At 31.5% G+C, this 1,068-nt stretch overlaps 1 protein-coding gene across 1 annotated transcript in view; it reads right to left on the bottom strand.

Annotated features, from left to right (window-relative positions):
* Positions 1-581: 581 nt before the first annotated feature.
* Positions 582-1,068, bottom strand: part of rasa2 (RAS p21 protein activator 2) — a 29,774-nt gene continuing 29,287 nt past the window's right edge. The window contains exon 24 of the mRNA XM_032511996.1: positions 582-1,068. This exon is cut by the window's right edge and continues 993 nt beyond it. The gene's annotated coding sequence lies outside the window, so the exon portion shown is untranslated.

Here is a 1,068-nt window from a genome sequence, read left to right as displayed (position 1 = left end):
AAAAAGAAAGATACAAAAACATTTTCCTAGAAAAATAAATTGTTAAATACACAAAACATGCATGTTAGAAATATATGACAGACCAAAGACAAAAAAAACAAAAACTTATTTCCACAGGCAAAATAAAATACACCGTTAACCCTGTATTATCAGCATCAAATGTTCAACTTTTGTTGTTAAAATAAATTCAAGTTTATTTTGTATCTTTTCAACACTTCATTGTTCAATTGGGCAAATGATGGATAGAATCACAAGTTCGATTGTTCAGTTTTCTCCAGCGCAAAAATGATTTGATTAATAAATAAATTGACCATCAGAAAAATAATTAATAAAAACGTTAAGAAGTTATTTGATGGTTAGATCTTTAAATTCTGAGGATTTGGTTGCTTGTATCAGCTTCACATAATTAATTGAATTCTGTTTGACCATAAGGGGTTGACAACTTTTGATAAGCATTTATCAACAGCTGACAATTTTTTGATTACTGTAATGATCAGATATGATTGTTAGGATAAAAATATTTCTAGGATATGATGATATCAGGAACATGATGATGTGCATCATATTAAATGAATTTACTTTTTTTTCTTTTTACAAGACAGACTTGACTGTTTTGGAAGTGGAGAGCTACGACTAACTTTGTGAATAACTTTTAACCACAGTGCCAAATTTCAAACAGATTCTCTTAAACCATTAAGTACAACAGCTGGAGTTGCTTTTTATTTATTGAACAATAAAATAAAATGTGTTTGTTAGTTGCCGTGATTGTCTGGACTAATTCAGGGATGATGGGGGTAATTTGTTATTCTTTCTGCATTTCTTCCATAATTTCTCACATAAGCCACTACAGTGCATGTATGTTGCAATGCTGTCAACATGACAGCACAGATCTAATGCACACCGTACCAATACGATTCACAATCACAGGGACGCAATCATGTGCCATCAGGATTCCAAACTGAACGCAGCATGCAGTCTGCTAGCCTTAAGTCACCAAAAAGTAAAAGAATATGTTAGCAAAAACATACAATCAATCAATATATATATATATGTGTGTGTGTGTGTGTG

The sequence above is a fragment of the Etheostoma spectabile genome, chromosome 3, assembly GCF_008692095.1.
Source record: "Etheostoma spectabile isolate EspeVRDwgs_2016 chromosome 3, UIUC_Espe_1.0, whole genome shotgun sequence".
NCBI lineage: Eukaryota > Metazoa > Chordata > Actinopteri > Perciformes > Percidae > Etheostoma > Etheostoma spectabile.
The sequence above is the reverse complement of the archived record's forward strand: the minus strand, read 5'-3'. Positions and strand labels throughout refer to the sequence as shown.